Raw genomic sequence first — 21,127 nt, forward strand, 5'->3', positions numbered from 1 at the left:
CGATTTTCTACATTTTTTTATTTTTTTTTATTTTTTTTTTATTTTTTTTTTTATTTCTTTTTTTTTTGTACAGGTTTTTCTTTCGGACAAAGTTTGTCGCGGAACAAGTAAATAGGGTAATGGATGTTATAAAGAAAGAGGTGCAAGTAAAGGGAAAAGAAAGACAGACATAGAAGGAAGTTGATGAGAAAAGGATAGAAGAAAAAGAAGTCTTTAAGTCTTTTGAATAATGATTAAATAAAAGATTTTCCACTCTGTGAAGCAAGAAAAAGGGCCTTCAAAAAGATCGCTCTTAGCGACGTAAATTCGCAAACTTATACAGGTTTAATGATTAATTAATTATTTTACAAGTGGGAAGTGGAATATCAAAGTTTCTTCTCTAAGGTTGAATAAATAGTCGAGAGGGACCTTGGTGGAAAATGACGATAATTGTTTCCGTGATTTTATTTGGCGAATCTTCGAGCAGAATAGCAATCATAACGCTCTAATTTTTGTAATTTCCACGAGAAAACGAATGCTCGTTAGGAGAGAAGTCGTACGAGTACTCGGCCTCGTTAATTATGGAGATTAATTAGGGAATATCGAATTTTGAGTATGAATTTGTCCACCCAACTCCTCTCTCTCCCTCCCACCCCTTTCTCTCTCTCTCTCTCTTTCCCTATCTCTTACTCACCCTCTCATTCTTCCTCTCCGTCACCTTCTTCGACGAAAGCTCCAGATAAAATCGTTATTTCGCGTTCGAACTTTGTTGTTCGTCGAGAGAGAGAGAGAGAGAGAGAGAGAAAATGGGTGAGAAAGAGAAAGAGAGAGAGAGAGAGAGAGAGAGAGAGAGAGACAAACGTTCGTTAGGAAGGAATTCGTTGTGTAGAAAAGGAGAGAAAAAGGGAGAGTGAGAGAGTAAGAGAGATTCGACAATGTACTACTTTAGCAATTTCTTTTCTTCTATTGCATTCGGCCTCGTAAAGAAAGAGAAAAGGAAAGAAAAGCGCGGAAACTTGTACTGTAGGTTACAAGACGCGAAGTACCACTGAAATTGGCAAGCACCAAGGAGTTTTGCTCCGGATGTCTAATCGATTAGAACTCTTCCCATTCCTTTTCCATTCCAATTCAAGAACTCCTCCCGGACGAATCTTCGAAGTTTTCCTCGTTTCTTCGCGGAGCAACCGAATCACCGTTAGATCCAAACTATCCAAACTTCTTCTTTACGAAAGAGAAAGAAAGAAAGAGAGAGAGAGAGAGAGAGAGAGAGAGAGAGAGAGAGAGAGAGAGAATATCGCGAATACTTTTAATCTGAATGAAGGACGTAGATAGGTAAGTACATACTTATCTACATACACTTGAAAAAGAGATATCGTATCGATCGAACGATACGGTATTATCGATATCATTAGAATCTTATATAAAGCAGTTAATACAAATATTCTTAATGATTTTCAATAATCGATATTACCCTTATAGATGGATAGATTGGTTAGTCGGTTAGATATCATTTTATTATCATTGAAACTCTTTTCGTTGAGGAGGAGAAGACTTCGCGGAACGCGATCTCGCGAATTCTCGCGAGCGTTCATTGTAACTTAAGAAAACTTAAAGTTCTGTTCAGTCTGGTCCCTTACTTTACGATGTCGAAAATTTGGAGAATTTCGTGAACATCTCTTTGAAACTATTTTAGATAAGTTATCGTTAAAGTTAGCACTCGCCCATAGGGATGGATAGTCATATAGTCCCTTATGATAGCATCGTTTTACCGGTATACTTTCTCTATGTATCTATTAATTTATGAATTTTCCGAGGGTGTCGGAAGAAAGTTGAAAAGAGGTTATCACTGTTCTCCTTAACGTTTTCCCGTAAGTCGTCTCTGAACTTTCATAAAACTCCTTTTCGCCTACGTTCGCTTGTTCGAAATTGCAGCCGTTGCATCGGGCTCCAACCCTCGTTTCTCTCGCGCACAATTTCAATTGAGAATGTGTTACGCAAAATGTAATCGTAGTCCCCCTGTACCCGCGTAACGAAGGGATGGTGGAGAGAGGGTGGACGATAAAATATCGGGAATGGTCAAAGTTAATTAATTTTCTTATCTATATTATCGGATGGGAAATGTTGGAGAGGAAACTATCGAATGGAAAAAGAATCGGAAGTATTTATAATGTTGTTTCGTTAATTAATATTTTATATTATCGATCGTTGAACTCGAATTTATTTATACCTTGTTAATAATAATTCTAAGTCGATATTATTAATTAATTTGGTTACTTTTATTTATTGATATAATTAATTAATTTGGGTACTTTGATATCTGTTAATCGTGATCTTTTTTTTTTTTTTATAGAACCAATGTCCTTTGTTGAACGATACACGTACAATTTTCGTAAAGATATTAATAACAATAATAACATCGAGTGTTTACCATTCATAAAATATATGCTTTCACGCTCTCCGATCCTCCCTCATCATCATGGTTTCCCCTTCTTCTCCCGTGCCGATGTAAATGTCAAACGTGTGGGCAGCTTTTAATAGCTTGTCTCGTCGTTTCGTTGACTTTCAACACCTGTTTTAACAAGTGCACATTTGTTTCTTTTGTTTCTTTTTTTTCTTTTTTTTCTTTTTTTTTTTTTTTTTTACTGCATCGTGGAAAGCCACTATTTTTCCATGCTCTTGTGACCGTGAAATCGTACAATGGTTATACGATACTCGGTCACATAGATATATAACACTTATTATCCGCTTGAGACATAGCAGTTTGGTTATCTCATTTTTCTTCTGTGTTCTATTTCTACTTCTTTTATTCGTTCGATGCCATTGGTATCTGATCGTGTATCTGAAACTTTAAAACTTTTTTCTTCGTTTTTTCAAAAATCGATTGAACAATTTATTACGATACGCTCGACAATCTTAATAGCTTAGCGATGAGAAACCAAATCGAATAATGAAACACTTACGTTTATATTGCAAAGATTTCATTCGATTATTTATATATAATCGATGGGATGAATCATACATACGTGCAATTTAAGAGATTACGTTATTAAATGAGAATAATAAATGACGAGATATATCTTTATTCAAAGAAGATATCATATGGTAAAGATAATTGAGATAGATTATCATCAACCGTAAGAAGAGAAACTTTTCGTTAGATCGTCGGCTTCCATTAAGATGTATACACTTAAAGAAATCGTAGAAAGAACATAAACTATGATATAGAAGAGTTAGCAGGAATGTTATTTCACTTGGTATATTATTTTTGAAATTTTCCTGATCCTTTTTTCGATATCAAATATAGTACATTTGCGAAATACCCAGAAAATACGAGGAATATTACTATAAAATGTTTTTCTTTTTATATGTATATATATATGTGTGTGTGTATACATATATGTATTTATGTATATAATAAAAATTTTTTTTTTTTTTTTTTTTTTTCTTTTTTTTTTCTTTTTTTTTTTTTTTTTAAGAACACGTTATCATATATAAGCTGTAAGAAAAGAAGCATAAGGAATTTTTCGTGCTCTATAGATTGGAGTTTAATTTAAAAAACAATAATAAATAACAATAAACATACCGAGGATCGTTTCTCTCTCTCTTTCTTTCTTCTTCTTTTTTTTTTTTTCACCGATTTCGTGGCACGAATTACCGTACATTGCACAAACCGAAGATGAAGCTTGGACGTTCCGTTTTCTCATAAAGGCCATTGAAAGTATCCGCTATTCTCCCTACATCTTCCTTTACATTCTCCTTCTTCTTCGAGGCTACAAGTTGCAGGTGGTATAGGTCGGTTGATGGTATAGGTAGAGTATGCTTGTTCGTTCGGCCTTCGTCGACTTTCAGTTCTCGCCTGAACGCCGTCAGGTGTACTTGGTCTTTTCCTCGTTTTATCGTCATTTAAAAAAATACAGTAACGAAACATAATAATTTTGTACGTATTTGTTTATTACGAATGTTTCCAAGTGATATATATATTCCATTTTATTTTCTCTGTGTATGTGAGAATGTATCTCGGATATAAAAACTTTTGGATTTATAAAAATGATTTTGAAAACGTGGTGAGTCTGTATTAGCTGTTTGTACGTATTAAGTCGTTCTTTTCTCTCTCTCTCTCTCTCTCTCTCTCTCTCTCTCTCAGTCCTTTTCTTCCTCTTTTCCACTCTCTGTCTCGTTTTCTTTCCCTTTTATTGTTATTATTTTAGACTTATATATCACGGCTCACGAGCAAAAGCCAGCTGGCGTTGTTGTATTGAATTATAAAGAGAGAGTGTTGTCGCAAATTTCATCGTGACAGGATGGAAAATACGCGGGGAGAAGCGACGCTTATAGGATTAACCGCATGTAACATACTGCCGATCGTTTCGACATTACTTACGCGAAAGGTTACATGGTAGGATCGTGCATATATCCGATTATTAATAGCTATCGAAGTCGAGCTTTTCTGTTCACTAAAAAATTTTGTATTTGTAAAAAGTACGAATACAAAAAAATTCGTATTTTCTTTTCTTTCTTTCTTTCTTTCTTTTTTGCCTTTTCTTTTTTTTTTTTTTTTTTTTTTTGGGAGGGATTTTATCGATCCTACAGTTTTTCGAAATTTACATAGGATCAAGAGGATTACGATCTTTCTGTGAAATATTTATAAATACTTTTTTAATAAAAAATTTATTTCGAATGCTTTCCTGAAAAGAAGATCAGACTCTTAAGGATGCCTTCGTTTATCCTCGTTCCTCGATTTTACCGTTGTCCGACTGCTACTTGTCATTCCTTTCTCCCTCCCATGCAACCATAAACGGTTCGTCCGGTTCAATTATTCGATGAGACTTGTAAGCTCTCCGAGCCAAATCGGCTCTTGTTTCCTTCGTATTTTTTCTTTTTTACTTTTTTATCGTTTTCATAAAATTCTAAACCGTTCATTGGACCGTCGCTCGACCTTTTCCCATTCGGACATATATTATACAAGAACGTGAGACGTATCGATCCGTTGATGCATCCATTTCTTGTATCTTTCTTTCTTTTTTCTTCTTTTTTCATTCACTTTATAAATTTGCTTACATTCGATTGTGAAATGAAAATTTGAAAGAGATAAATCACTTGGAAAGGAAGAAAGATGAGAGAGATGAATTTTCTTTTTCGAAGAAAATCGAATTTTCTCTCGTATCTTACTAATCCATACCTCATTTCTAATTTTTTACTTGTTTCACTATGCTAATTGCATCTCTTATTTGACTATAATGAGTTTCAAGGTAATGCCGCGACAAATAAGCCATTTATACCGTAATCTAATTCGCTATAAAGGTGACGGCAGTTTCTCTAAACACTCTCTCTCTCTCTCTCTCTCTCTCTCTCTCTCTCTCTCTCTCTCTCTTTCTCTCTCTAGTTTGCTTTTCGTGAGTATCGAAAATGTTTCACTAAGATTAGATTGGTGGTAGTAATAAAGGAGGACCCTCAATGAGATGACATCTTGCCGCGGGATGTCACTTTGAAGTGAAGTTATTAAACTAATTTCGCGATAATTTTCGCGGTTGATCGTCGTAGGCGATTTTCAAATAAATATTAAACGAGTTTACTAATGGAGATGTTCTTTAGAAGCTACGAAATCAGGTAGCAATATTAGTGAGAAAAAGGTTCGATTATAAAAAGTCGAGAACAAGACAATTAGCAAAATAATTTTAAATCAAGAAATAAATACTGGTTTCTCTCCGCAGACACACACACACACACACACATACACACACACATATACGCGTGTAAAGAGCTATACAGTACTTACATAAATGCTTGTATGCAATTACAGAAATCACTTTCTCTTGTCTGACATTTTAATATATAAAAATGGTGGACTGAGTTGTTAATCAATATCGATTTACGAATAACTGTATTCTCAGGATTTCTTTTGCGACCAATCGTTTACTTATTTATCAGAGAAACTTATTTTTCTGCTATTTTCTAATGAAATGCTAAAATATTTTCTCACTGCGCGTTTGACCTTTTCGTTCGAGAGATAAAAAAATCTTTTTCCTTCGTTAAAAAAAAAAAAAAAAAAAAAAAAAATAAAAAAGAAAACAAATTAAAATTTCGTGCAATGTCACGTTGTTATCTCGTCGATATTTCATTCGTTTTATTATCACGTATCCATTATCATTATAAATAAATTCGTAACTTGAGATCAGATATCGCTGAGTAAAGTACGAACGGAAATGCTTCAATGACGTGCAATTTTATGATTTTCTATCTCTTTATTTTATCTGGATTATCATTACTCGATATATCATTTAAAAAAAAAAAAGAAAAAAGAAAAAGAACAGAAAAAAAAAATTCTAATAATCAATATACAAGATCTATTTATATATATTATCACAATAGTATCGTATGTTATCGAGTATCATAAAATATTAAACAATTCTTACGTAAAATATTTAACAATTGTATATAATATTTCGTATATTATGTACGTGTGACATAAAAAAAGATTTTGTTGTATCAACAAATTCGAAGATGAGAATGGACGATGGAAGAAGAAGATAAGATTTTTTTTATTCTCCTCACGCTTCTCCATTATTTCCTCGTAAACTCCGGAGATAGCGCAGTGGTTCTTAAAAATGTTGAATCGGATGGTGGAAGATGTGTCCAGAGAGAGAGAGAGAGAGAGAGAGAGAGAGAGAGAGAGAGAGAGAGAGAGAGAAAGAGAGAAGGATCTTGGAATACGATGTCTTCGTTCTTTTAACCTTGTACTTGCTTGTCCCTTTCCAATGTTCTTCGTCGTTCGCGCCTTACATTCGAGACGAGACTTACATACATACGAGTCACGAAGTCACCAATGGAGAAGACACGAATTAGAACTCATTTCCGAAAAGACGTGATACGTGACTGAACAACATGGTAGTATATACATACATACATACATATTTACAGATATATAGTGTTTCATTACCAGTTTATTACGTTGCTAAATTAGGTTCGTAGGTTTACGATTCAAAGCTTTACTCTGGAGAAAGACTTTGTTTCGAGGCGAGAGAGAAGATGAGAATCTAAACGTCGATTTATCTCTCTTTCTTTTTTTTTTTTCCTTTCCTTTTCTTTTTTTCTGTTTTTTTTTTTCCCCATTTCTATTTACGATTCCTTTCCTTCCGTTTCGTATCACAATTTCTAACGTATCTTTCCATGAATGATCGTACGAATTACGAAGGAAATTGAGAAAAACGTAAAAAGTTTCAACGATGAATTATACACGACAGTACTACTCTCTATTTTTAAAGTTAGCTTGGGAAGTTTATTTTCTTAAGGAAATTAAATTCGAATGTTATTTTCGTGGTTCGGTCACGATCGATTTAGTTCTTTTTTTCTTCTTCTTCTTCTTCTTCTTTTTTTTCTTTTTTGTTTTTGTTTTTTTTCTTTTTCTTTTTTTTTTTTTTAGTTTTCTGCTTCTGTTTTCTCTTTTTTTTTTTCTCAAACTACGAGTTACGTAACGTTTTAAGAACTACATGACGAATTATGTAATTTGATAAATGTTATGAATTATGACGCTTGAGTAAGCACAAATTTTATGCGATAACGTGTGTGCTCGTGGTGGATACGATATTTATTATTAGACGAACATATGTATCTATATGACTTTTTTTTATTTTATACGATTTACATTTACACAGTGTTCCTTTATAAGTGGATGTGTTTTATTTAGTCATTCCATTATACATTTTTATAATTTTCTTATACGTTTTTATAATTGCGAACAATGTATACCAATTAGTTCATAGGAAATGTCACAAAAATCACGAGTATTTAAAAGAGAAAATATTATTTTGTTACATTTTTTTTTTTTTTCTTTTTGACACATTAATATTTCTTTTGTGCATTAATATTTTTATTCAGGGAATTTCTATATTTTAAATTGCTTTTTGAATAGTTTGCACAGTGGCATCTACCATGTTAAATGAGATTCATATATATATATATATATGTATATATATGAATCTCATATATATATACATATACATATATGTGTGTGTGTGTGTGTGTGTGTGTGTACATATATACGTACATACATACATACATACATACATACATACATACATACATACATATATACATACATACATACATACATACATACATACATACGTACATACATACGTACATATATACATGTTTATTTATTTATCTCGATATACGTGTATCGATAAGCTATTATTGTGATATTTATATCATCGATATAAGAGAGAAAGAGAGAGAGAGAGAGAGAGAGAGAGAGAGAGAGAGAGAGAGATAATAGATCGGTTCTTGTTAAAAATTTTATGAGATTCTTCGGTTAAGCGTCTATAATAGTAAAGTAGCTTTCGTTATAAACGTAATTGAGTACTTATCGTATTTGCCATGATCTCTCTGTGTCCAAAGATTTCTATACATTTTTAACAACCTATTTTTCTTTTTATCGTAACAAAATTTTATATCATTCGTCATATTCTATTACATTATATTATATCTCCTTATAAATTTTGAAAGAATAAATAAATAATTTTATTTTTAAAATGTACGAAATTCACTTGAAATATTTTCTTTATATATATATATATGAAGAAATATTTCATATATATATATATATATATATATATATATATATATATATATATGTATATATGTTTTAGTTTATTTTTTGAGCAAAGTTAATCTGATCAAAATAATCTTTACTATACGTATATTAAATATGATATGCGTGAAATATGATATACATTGATATAATGATTGGATATCGAAGCGTAGCTTTACATGAAAAAAGAAAAAAAAAAAAAAAATTTCTCATATTTCGATACAGCGTTAAAATCATATTTCACTAAAGTGTGTACGTACGTACATATATATCTCGTTTCCATTATTTGTTTGGACCGGGACAACCAAAAATATATAACATTGATCTCGTTTCAAATGACAAATCCACGAATCAATCCACATGGAAAACGTATTATTGTCCGTTACGTTTCGTTCATTTGTTAACAATCATATCGCAGGGAAGATATTTACGGATGTAAATAAACGGTGGTTATAAAAAAAGGATTTGTCAAAAATGTACCATTTAAAATATTTTATTTATTAATTTGTTATATATCTTTTTTATTATGTGGTACTTTAAAAAAGGAACTATATTTCGTATCATCTCATCGGGGGGGGGTTTTTTTTTTTTTACACAAGAGTTACATCAAAAATGTGCGATAAAGATTTATACGTTGCAATTGCTCCTTATCCTTATTCTTTATTTTGTATCTTTTTAAAAGATTTTCATTTCAATCATCATACCATCAATAATCTTTACTGTTGTTAGATTACAATTCTATGGTGTTTTTATATGTATCGTCTACAAATGGAAGATTTGTATATATTTGTTCATTTGAATTATAATGTTTGAAAATGTTGAAAGAATAACTATACTCGTGTGGGAAACACGATCAATTGGCAATAGTGAGAGAATCATTTCTCCTCTGACGAAAATTCTCCATGTCTCTAGTGTAACACATTGACCATTATGAAACAGACCACTCATTGATCCAATGCTTGAACAAAATATGCTTGTATGGGACCAAAAATTCCCACATCAAGTGGTTGTAATCTATGGGTCTTGTACGTTCCCGCAATTGCAATAAAATTACACCATCGGCACATGCCAATTCTGTCGTATCTGTTGGATCATACCAGGTTTTACATGATTTTGCGAAATGTAAAACGCACATAACTAGATTTAATTTATACATTTTTTTTCTCTCTCTCTCTCTCTCTCTCTCTCTCTCTCTCTCTCTCTCTCTCTCTCTCTCTCTCTCTTTCTCTCTTTATATATATATATATACAAGTACTCGACAATACGTTTATTTCGTTATACTCGACAACACGTTTTAATAAAAAAGAACTTTATAAATGTGTGTATACATCATTGATCATTTATTTCATATATATTCATATATTTATCATTGTGAATTATTTATATTAAATTATATTAGAAAAAAGATTGATAATTTTTCACTTTTTGTTTTTTTTTTTTTTCTTTTTTACGATATTTCACGTTTCTTGTTCGTGCTCGTTGAAAAAAGAAAAAAGAAGCAGAAGAAAAAAAAGAAATAAAATAAAATAAAATAAAATAAAAAGTTTAATGAGAAATAAAAGCAAAGAGAAATCGTATTACGCGTAGTAAGAGAAAAGGTGTGCGCAAGGTTGAGGGTATATCGACCATAAAATCGTAAGTCAGATCGAACTTTTGTTTTTAGAACGCGAATAAATCTTTCTCAAATCGGTTATTTTTCGAATCCGACAGTTGCAATCGGAAACGTACGATTTTTCTTTTTTTCTCGATGTTCCTCGATATTTTCTCTCTCTCTCTCTTTCTCTCTCTCTTTTAAGAAATAGAAGAAGACTATTTTGCATGAAAAGGGGTATGGGGAAGAGGGGAACGAAGTTTTCCTTTGAAAACGACTCGAGTTTCACTGCGGAGTTTTCGTCATGACGAAATTTTTGGCAGCCATCCAAAAAAAATCTCTTCCTTTCCTTCTCCCTCATTCTGTTTTCCTGTCTCTCATACTACCAGGATGCCAACCGTGCGGATTTTTATCCGCATAGTGCGGTCGCTTCCCGTCCGCGGTTCGTTGTTTGTTCCACCATTCGAGGATTCCTCTTTTCTTTCTTTTTTTCTCCCCTAGTCTTTTCCTTTTTTCTTTTTGTTTTCTTCTTTTTCTTTCTTTTTTCTTTTTCTTTTTTTTTTTTTTTTTTTTTTTTTTTTTTTTTTTCTATCCCAGAATCTTCTCGGCAACGGAAACTGTAACCGCAATGTTAGAGAAAGAAGCGTTTTTTTTCTTCCTTTTTTGCAAAAGAAGGATGATTGCGGGAACGGTGGTGGATCATTTAAATTGGGCAACGGCATTTCGAGATACGCGTCTCTGCGGCTCGGTTAATTAAGGGGATGTTTTGTGACTTTTATATGAAGGAAAAAAGAATAGTAGTGGAGGACAAGTATTTGTACGTCGTTAAACGAGCGAACCACCGTTACGGTGTCTAAAATAAGCTATATATTTTTGTCAAATTTTGTTCCGTTTCTTTTTCTTTTCCTCTTTTTATTTTTTCTATATCTATTTTTTCATTATTTTTTCTCGACAAATTAATGTATTCACAAAAACATTATTGTACATTATTAAACTGTTAATCGAGCGATTCATCATGATGATTTCAAAAGTAAAAAAGAATATTCGAGTTCTTCTTTTTCCGATTTATTAATTTTTCAAAAATTTTTCCGCCTCCACTCGTATCATTATATTTTTCATTAAAAGAAATTCCATATATTCGTGTATTTGCATATTGAAAATCTCTCTGGTCAATGGATTAATAATGGATTATTTCGTCGTTTTATTCATTAAATACTTCTCATAACTTTTTGTAAATAAAAGATATAACATATATTGATGAAAATTCATTGTTATACTTTTTACTTATACTTGGACATTATTTTTATTAAAAATATACTTTTTTTTCTTCTTTAATCTTTTAAATGTTACAAAAACGAAATCTTAATCTTTGACAGAATAATAATGTTTTTTCTTTTGATATTAATAAACGACTCTTTTTTTTTTTTTGTTTAACAAAGTCAGTATGATTCATTGCATATCTGTTTAATGAATCCATGTTGAACAGAACTATACGCGATTGTGATAAACATAATGATGGGGAATATATTAATGATAAGTAATACGTATAACGGGAACGAACTGATATACTAACGCTAGATGTTTGAATTCACTACCTCTCGTTTCCAATCTATAATTAATCATCAATCATGAATCTGAATGCTTATTTTACTGACTATGCTTCGATATAATGATTTTGGGGAAACAATCATAATTGCAAGTAGCTAAATTAACAATAATAGTTTATGTTAATGTAACGTATTGTTAACAAATTGCATCGTATGTAAACGGCTGTATATCGGGAAAATTTCTCTAGATTGATACCACTGACGAATGAATCGTGTTACTCGAAATATCTACTGTAGATTTTATTTATGTACATATTTACATACTAAATTAATCTAACAAAGTCTAATGAAAGAGAGAGAGAAAGAGAGAGAGAGAGATATATGTTATTGGTTTTAAATTTCCCATCAACATTATATGTATTTTCTTGACTATTTTCTTGAATATTTCGATAAAGAAATTAACTTAAATAATGTCATAATAATTAGATATTTAGATAAATATCTCGAATATCTGAAACAATGTAAAATTACGTATTAATTACGGTATGGAACGTAACAATGATTGAAAAAGAAAAGGACTAGCTTATTCGTGATGGAATTCGGTATCGACAAATCGTTATTAATGTTCTGTTTTGTATATCGTATACATAACTGCATAGAAGAGAGAAAGGGGATGAGAAAGAAAGAGAGAGAGAGAGAGAGAGAGAGGGAGAGAGGGAGAGAGAGAAAATGAGAAAAATAGAAAAATAGAAATTAAACGAGGGTGGAGAAGGCGAGAAAGATAGCAATGATAGTGGAAGCTCGCGTATTCTGGCAATTGGCCAAGGTCGATCAGGTTCGAGTGTCTGCAGTATAGTCTTCAATGGTTTCTACATATACATATATATATATATATATATATATATATATATATATATGTATATATAAATAAATATTTTCTATGTATTCTATGTATATGCAGTTATATATGTAACGTATCTACATTAGAGAGGCAACTTATTTAACTTGACTTCTTTTTCTAATCCCGGATCCGCGAACGAAACGAGGAGGTACTTTCATATAAAGGAGGAAGTGCTGTTTTCGAAGAACTTCAGGAACGTTTAGTCAGCTCATGCTACGTGATCAGTTTTCACGAGTGGATTATTTTCAAAAGTAAAATTACGTTGGAAGATCTTCGTTTACGTTTCTATTCGTTTTCTTTTCCTTTTCTTTTCTTTTCTTTCTTTCTTTCTTTCTTTTTTTTTTTTCTTTTTTTCTTTTCCTATTTTTTTTACCATTCTTTTTAAGGTTAATCGTCGAAATTATGTGCGATACAAATATAATCTCCTTGAATATTTATATTTCGTATACAAATCTAAATATATATATATATATTTTTTTTTTTTTTATTATGCGCCCTGTAAATGCATAGGCTCGATCTATAGGATCGATTTCAAAATAGCGGAATATACGTTAAAAGTTTTTAAATATTTTCAAATTACTGAAAAATCAAACATATGTAATGTAAATAATTAAAATTGTTATGCAGGAATGTTTGAAATAGTGCCAGTTAACTGCCGTTGATTGAGCGAAGCTTTTTCTTTTTCTTCTTTTTTTTTTTTTTTTTGTTTTTTGTTTTTTGGCACGATTCTTATTCGATTTTTTCTTTTTTTTTTTTTTTTTTTTTTTTTTTTTTTTTTTTTTTTAAGCTGTTCAATAACTAACAAACGATTATTACTCGTCGAAAGTCTCGTTAATCGAATTATTCGTTCTCAGCGTCATTCAGGCGTGATAGTTTAAAGTAGGTCGTCCCATCTTATGATGATTAATCATCGATTTATCATCCATACTAACTTTCTCTTCTCGTATCGATTTTCTTGGGAATAGCGATAGTCATAGGAATCCGATGAACGATCCTAGAACGTTAGAAGCCGCTTTCTCGTCACGATTTTACTCGTCGTTATCATTTTCGAATCGATACTCCAGGCATTCATTCGAATGGTAATCAGATTTCCTCGGTGTTATTCGAAACGGATAGTGGACCCAGAGAGCGTAATTCTTTTGCTCTACTGATCTCGAAGTGAATCGAGTTGCGTGAACGATTTAACCGGTTTATATTATTACTTTCCTTTGCCCGATCGAAACACATAGCTTCGAAAATTCGAAAGGCATACATGTGCGAATGCATATACGTACGTATTACTATTTAAAATATTAAATCAAAGATTAATAATAGAAAATGAATTATCAAATAAATACAACGGTGTTTCGAAACGATAGGAAATGTAAACATTTGTTCTTGAAATTAATCAAATGAATTAAAAAGAGAAGGGGTGGGGGGGGGGGAAAGAAAAAAAAAAGAAAAAAGATATATAGGTAATGATAAATAAAAGAGAATACAAAGAAGTAAATTGAATGGAAGAAAAAAGTAAAGAAGAAGGAGAGAAAAAAAAATAAAAAATAAAAAAAAAAAAAAAAGGAGAAAAAGAAAATAAAAAAGAAACAAGAATTATGAAAGACGAGAGAGAAAAGTGGAAGAAAGGTCAACAGCGAGAATTCGATCTTCGCTCGATGAGCAACGAGTAAACGTTGACCTTTCGATGACACACTTTCCCATTAACAAGAAAGACCTTCTTCCTCCGCCTCCTCCTCCTCCCATGCGTGCCCATGATGACCTCTCTCTTTCTCTCTCTCTCTCTCTCTCTCTCTCTCTCTCTCTCTCATTTTGTGGAAAAGTAAAGAGTGGGATGATAACAAGAGTACTTACCTGTGCTAAAATGCATCCTGCTACCTTTTGCTCAGAGGTATACATATATGTGTGGGCGTTAAAGACATCGACAATTTGGAAACTTGTCTTGGATCATTGAATAAACGGAGAGAGTTTCTCTCTGAGAGAGAAAGAGAGAGAGAGAGAGAGAGAGAGAGAGAGAGAGAGAGAGAGGGAGAGATCATTACGAAACGTGCCTGTTAAAGAACTCATAACAATATAATATACGACGGTTAATTCGTCGCAATCTTTTATTCTTTTTATATCGCTTAAAAATCGTTCATAGAATTGAAATAATTTTCAAGACAAGAGTGATATTTTGTCTATACTTAGGAAAAAGAGAAAAAAAGAAAATTATAAATAAGATAAGAAATAATGAGAGGGAAATATGAAATTTGGAAAATAAATCACACAGATGTCAAATAATTGTCAAATAATTGTCTTGGAAATCGTTCATCTGTCATTTTGCTTAATTCTTTCGTCATCTGTCATTACGAATATTCTTTTCTTTCTTCATTCTTTTTTCTCTCTCTTTCTCTCTCTCTCTCTCTCTCTCTCTCTGTATTTCTTTTATCTCTATTCTTAAGATGTATTCGCACGGAAAGTAGTGAATTTTTACTGTTGTAGGTCGTTAGCATATTGCTGGGAACGCTCGTTTTCGGTGAAAAGAACTGACCCGAGCTCTTGTGAATTCGTTTTTGGACTTTGTGAGCAAACGAGCGTTGGGATTGGTATTCTACCGTAGTAGTAATCGTTAGTGGTGGTAGTCGCGTTCCAAGTTTCTCTTTTCGCCAACTAATTCCATTTCGAAGGTATTTCAAGCGGCGCTAATCGAATCTGATTCACGGTCCCTTCATCCCCTTTGTTATCTTCTTACTTTTTTATTCTCCCTTTCTTTCACGATAAAACGAGTCACTCTTTTAACTGTGCACTTAATTACGTAGGTGTATAGACACGTATGGTCAATTTCGAGTTGATGTCATTAATGGTAGTGATTGCATCCTTTGAATACGTTTTCTTTTTTTTTTTATCTTCCTTTTTTAATCTTTCTTTTTTATCTTTTGTTTTTTTTTTTTTTTTTTTTTTTTTTTTTTTTTTTTTTTTTTTTTTTTTTTTTTTTTTTTTTTTTTTTTTTTTTTTTTTTACAATTATTTTTATAAAGATCACTCTGGGAAATGAATATCGTTTTTCGAAACTTCACAAATCTATCTCGTTCGATCGATAACATTAATTGGCATTTCCTTTTGAAAGTTTCTTCTTCTTTTTTTTTTCTTTTTTTTTTTTTTAATTGTTTTTATTACTGTGCGATCGTTTGCAAGTAATCGTTAAGTATTAAACGCGTTTTTCTTTAAACTATAATTTTCTTTCTCTAATTGGATCAAGACATATCACGATTCGATTTTTATTCGATCGGTGATCGAACATTATTAAAGGATTTCTCAAAGCGAGATTTTCTTCGATTAAATGTAGGAGGATTATTTTCGATCGAAAAAATTAATTTCTATGAGAAGCTTAAGTTTTCCAGTTTTCTTTTTCTTTATGCAAATTTTGCTTAAAAGAAAAAAAGAAAAATAAAAAGTTAAGAGAAAAAATAAAAAAAGGAAAGGAAAAAAACAATTTTTATAAATTAAAATAAAAATTTTTTTTTTTCATAACTGCTTCATTTTGTAAGAGAATAGAATTTTTTTGAAAAGCTCTTATGTGTAATTGAAGCAGACAGAAATAGTATTTCCTTTCTTTTTTTTTTTTTTTTTCCTTTCTTCGACATCGTTTTGACATACCGTATTTCCTCATTAAAAATAAGAATTATTTGTCCGCGAGTTATTCGTGTTGGAGACAAGGCATGCAAATTATCATAGCATCTCGATGAAATACGAGAGAGAAAGTTTAAATATCGTGAGCAGTCGCGAGAAGGCTATAGTCACCTTTATTTTTGTCTTTTTTTCTTTTTTTTTTTTTTTTTTCTCTCCAAGAGAGTTAAGAAATTGCCTAATCGGACGACAAAGCGAAAGAAACGAAGAACGAGAAATTGCGCTAATCCGTGAACGATTAGTCCGATTTCATGAACGACTCTCGAGAATATAAGTGCCTACGAGGTTGCCGTTATCTGGCAAGCATGAAATTAAGTTAAGCAGCACCTTCAACTGTTCAGAGATTAGGTAGTGACTAAGAATCCAACATTAGGTAATATGCTTGTAAGAAAAACCATTTCTTGGCCAAGAGATAATGATTTCTTCAAGCTTTAGTGTTAATCGTTAAATTCGTTTCGTTCTTTGATCAATCTATCGATTCTTCGATATGAAAAATTATTTAAAAATTATATCTCATATTTTTTTATTTATTCATTTGTCGTATTATACGTAATTATATATTTAGATATATCTATTATATGTTATTAATTATGATTAAAATAAAACAAAATCTGTTCATTTTATCGGACGAACATTAGTCATCCACGAATAAATTCGAGCAGATAAAATGTGTTACATTTTAAAGAGTAAATTAAAGAGTACATTTTAAATAGTAAAGAAGAAATTATTAAAATAAAAGAAAAATAAGGAAAAAATAAAAAAAAAATAAAAATAAAAAAATAAAAAAAAAAAAGAATAAAATAAAAAACAAAAATTATATGAAGATATTACGTTACGAAAGACGATCGCTTTCATTTTGATTTTTTTGTTTTCTTTTTTTTTTTTTTCTTTTTTTTTTTTGCTATTTCTTGCACGACGAAAAGTAACGATCCAACGAGACGACGAAGCCTTAATTCGATTCCAAAATGGTCGTTAACGTCGCGACCGACTTCATTCGACAAAATTTATTGCACCCTTACTCCCCTCCTCCCCCAATCTCTCTATACTGCCACCATCGTCGCCTTCCTCTCCCCTTCCCTCCCACTCATCTCCTTCACGTTACGAACTTTCCACGAAGATAAAAGCAAAGTTTCTCGTGTGTCTCAAAGGAGTCCGCGAGAGGAGTTTCCGGCTCGTGTCGTCTACTTAACTGCACGCATAAATCTTACGTAATATCGCGCTATTCGCGTGGCACCGAAAGAACGACACGTTTATAAGATGTTTGCCAAGGTCCGTGATCATCCTTAAGATTAATAAAACGTTGGTTAAAGTTGGTCCGATCGATTTATATGATATCTCTAATACCATAAATTTATTTTTACGAATTCATTAATGCGAACGTTGAATTACAAATGAAATTCATTAAAACGATATACACGTTGCATCTTACTCGATTTTATTTACTCATTTTAAAATCATCGACTTAAATAAATTAGAACAGAATCGTATTTTACATATTAATGTTATTTTTATATCAGTCTGATGTTTACGAGGATGAGGGGGATGCGGGGAAGGGCAATGAATAAATTATTTTGTGACGTTTCGCGCATATTATTATTTCTTGTAAATGAGATAATACATCGTTTGTTTAATTCAAATTTGTATTGTCGTTTGAATAATACAATGTAAAACAAAATGCACATTTATTTTCAATTATACAACGTTATTTAAATAATACGATATAAACACTATACACATCTATTTTTCATATTGGATAAATATTTGTCGATGTACACGACAAAATTTATGATGTCTGATATTCTCTCTTAAGTTCATTGCTCATCTTGTCTGAGATAAGTATCGAATGGTTGCCGGTATATGTCCAAATATTTATGCAGTAACTTTACACTTTTCTCTATTCTCTTTTTGTTTCATACCGTACTTCCAACAGAAACGCACAGTTCGTTCGTACGGTTTACCTTTGAGCAATTTCTTTCATAGGCCAACGTTAGCGAAAAATACTCGACCTCGCAACGACTCGCTCATAAAATTAGCATTTTAATGGCGATTCTTTTTACGTTTTGAAAGTACTAACGACGGGCAGGTAATGTTCCCCAGTCGTTCTAAAATTGACTTTTACTTATCGTTTTTTTTCTTAACGTTTTTACACAGTTTCAAATAGATGTTCAATAAGGTCTGATCGATCGCTATAAACGATGCAAATGTTTAAGGTAACTTCTTTTTTTTTCTTTTTTTTTTCTTTTTTTGTTTTTTTTCTTTTTCTCATATTTTAAACGAGAACGAGATTGTACGCGCGGTTAAGTTAAGCGAAATTACGAATAAATAAAATTATTGATCGGCGCTCGATAATATTAACAAGAAGATATTTAAGGTATTAAATAAAGGAACGTAGTAATGAACGATAAAAGGGGAAAAATGAATAAAAACAAAAAGAAGAAGGAAACCTAGATACAGGAACAAGATGCACTCTAGAACGAGCATCGTTGATTTTTGTTTCGCGTGTTAACCAGTCGTGTTTGTTGGCGCCTCAAGGAGGTCTTTCACCTTGCTTCTAACCATCCCTTAAACGTCATGTGGTTAATTACTTGGCACCGTTATGGTCTCGTGCGAGAGCGTGCTTCGATGTAAATATCATTCACGACCAGGAAATATTTCGATCTTATTGTAAGAAATATCTTATTGAATTTGTTTTTAACTATATATTCATTTGAAATACTTTCTTAACTCTTATCGATTCAACGTATATTCAAGATAAAGAATAGAAAAGGGAAGGGAAGGGAGAAAGACGTATCCATCATGTTCGCTAATATTTGATGTTCGGAGATTATGTTTGTGGCTGCAATAATACCGGTCGAAGTTCAACCAGAGAAAGGAAGCGTACACGGGTAAACTCACGTCTTTTCGATTGTGTTAGCCAGCCGGCCACTACTAGCTACTGCTGTTTCTACGAAAGGTTACTTCTAGTTGACAGAGCTTCTCCGTCTCTTCTCTATTTCCCCATTTCGCTCTCATATTTATTTAGCTACTAGAAATTCTAGGTTCGATTCAACTTTATTCGGAAGTACTATATTATGATTCTTCGTTTTTTTTTTTTTTTTTTTATTTTTCTATTTTTTTTTTGTTTTACTTTTCTTCTTTTTTTTCTTTTTTTATTATTATTATTTTTTTTTCCTTCATTGAAACAAAATGAATCGAACGAACGTTTTGAATTATCGTATTACACCGAATAAGCTATTAATTTAATTTCATATCTTGATAGATATATCGTGATCCTTTTTAAACTTATATGGAATAAAAAAAGATTGCAAGTATGTTTATATTTTATTATTTTTCAATTGGCCGATACGTGTTTATAACGTAATATTTGGGACAATTTCTTATACGTGGAAACAACGATAGATATTTAGATAACGATATTCTTATCAATATTAATTATAGAATTGCAATTACTTAATAATTCCTTTTGAAAAGTGGTGAATTATGGTTTCGTTCGTGGCACACGTATACGTCAGACAATTTATTTCTGACGTATAAACGCGTTCCATTCGTTCGTTCGTCCGTTCGTGTTCGTTCGTTCGTTTCACCCTTTGAATGCTTCGAATCGAGCATTGTGGTTGGTTGACCACAAACTGAAGAAGCGAGAAAAAAAATAAAAGAAAAAGAAAAAGGAAATGTAGGCCGAGGGGAAAAAATTCATGGTTGTCCAGTGAAAGTTGATACTCAGAGGTAGAGAGGAGTGACAGTATCCGTCACTTTGTGTGTATCTGTGTCTATGTGCGCATGTATGTGTATTTATGTGTGCGTGCGAAGAGAAGGGTCGTACAACAACGAAAGGGTCGCTTGAGTCTTAATTAACTCGCTCTGCTGGCTTGCTCCTGGCCTTTTACTCTCTGCTTTTCTCCCTCTCTCTTCTTTCTACAGCATCGTCGGCTTTAGCACACGCCTTTTCACTCGCTTTTCCTCTCATCTCTACTAAATCCATCTCTTTCTTTCTTTGTATCTTTTGTTTTATATACAGTCGAAATATTTGTAACTTTGTCTGTTTCTATCGCTTGAAATTCATTTCTTTAGAGATAATTTTCTTTAGAAGAAGATAAATAAGTAAACTTAATATTCATCGTTAAAGAAACAGAAGAAATTTATTATGTTTTGTATATAGTAAACTATTATATCATCTTTACCCTTCCCTTATATAATGCGAATAAGTATAATAAATTGTTACTTGTGTTCAGATCTTTATATCCAAAGGTTCTTTATATACAGGTGATCTATACAACTCGATTATCCAACTTCATTATTATTATTTAATTTAGTATTTCAATAAAATATTTATTTTATAGAAAGTTTGTTTCTTTATTCGTTTGTTCATTCGTGAAAGAGAGAGAGAGAGAGGGGGGGGGGGGGAGGGAGATTCTAAGACGATTAAAAATTTATCTTTCACAAATATATTCTTGCAAATGTATGCATGATCTAAATTTATATGCAACTCGTAAAACGCTGATTCATGTAACATGAAATATATAGCATGTGTTACTAGTAATATACCTATTTATTTACTAATATATATATATATATACTTTATGCATTCATTATTTTAAGTTTATTAAATAACATTTGGTATAGGAAACGAAGTCAATTCGTATTCGGATGAAGAAATTACATTGTATAAAAATACGTCTCGTATTTCCTTGTACTCCCTTGATAGTTTCGTTTACTCCCTAGATGGTTTGAATCTTATTTTCAAGAAAATTTGCATCGACCGAAGGACCACAACGGACGTTCGGGGTTGGTTGATTTTCATCCTTTTTCTTCCTCACCGTCATCCCCCATTCACCATCCCCCATCCCCCAAGTTGTTCGAGCT

The 21,127-nt window shown here is 31.8% G+C and overlaps 1 protein-coding gene across 10 annotated transcripts in view; it reads left to right on the forward strand.

The window, feature by feature from the left end:
- The window catches only part of LOC124952367 (putative polypeptide N-acetylgalactosaminyltransferase 9), a 176,885-nt gene that overhangs the window by 55,851 nt on the left and 99,907 nt on the right, over positions 1–21,127 (forward strand). The window contains exon 1 of one of the 10 annotated variants that reach the window (XM_047502120.1): positions 3,834–4,043. The exons of the other annotated variants lie outside the window; for them this stretch is intronic. The gene's annotated coding sequence lies outside the window, so the exon portion shown is untranslated. Of the gene's footprint in view, positions 1–3,833; positions 4,044–21,127 lie in introns of those variants that run through there. 10 annotated transcript variants of the gene reach the window in all.

This window comes from Vespa velutina, chromosome 10 (genome assembly GCF_912470025.1).
Source record: "Vespa velutina chromosome 10, iVesVel2.1, whole genome shotgun sequence".
In the NCBI taxonomy this organism is placed as follows: Eukaryota; Metazoa; Arthropoda; class Insecta; order Hymenoptera; family Vespidae; genus Vespa; species Vespa velutina.